The sequence below is a fragment of the Penaeus monodon genome, chromosome 28 (assembly GCF_015228065.2).
Source record: "Penaeus monodon isolate SGIC_2016 chromosome 28, NSTDA_Pmon_1, whole genome shotgun sequence".
In the NCBI taxonomy this organism is placed as follows: Eukaryota; Metazoa; Arthropoda; class Malacostraca; order Decapoda; family Penaeidae; genus Penaeus; species Penaeus monodon.
The window spans coordinates 15,466,039-15,466,265 of record NC_051413.1 but is presented as its reverse complement, the minus strand read 5'-3'; positions in this window follow the sequence as shown (position 1 = coordinate 15,466,265).

Here is a 227-nt window from a genome sequence, read left to right as displayed (position 1 = left end):
ATACCGAATAGTGTAATTCGTAGTCTCTCGGCGATTCGTCGGGAAAACAGATTCCACACAATATCCTGCTAGATTCCTTGTCCCGGGATAGCCTTATGGTACTCTGTGATATTTTCGCGGCAGAACGACTTCTATAAATCTCATCGAGATGTTCGTGATAGTCACAATCATTATCATCAAAACATTCATCGTCACCACTCATGAGCCCTACATCGTAATAAAATAAC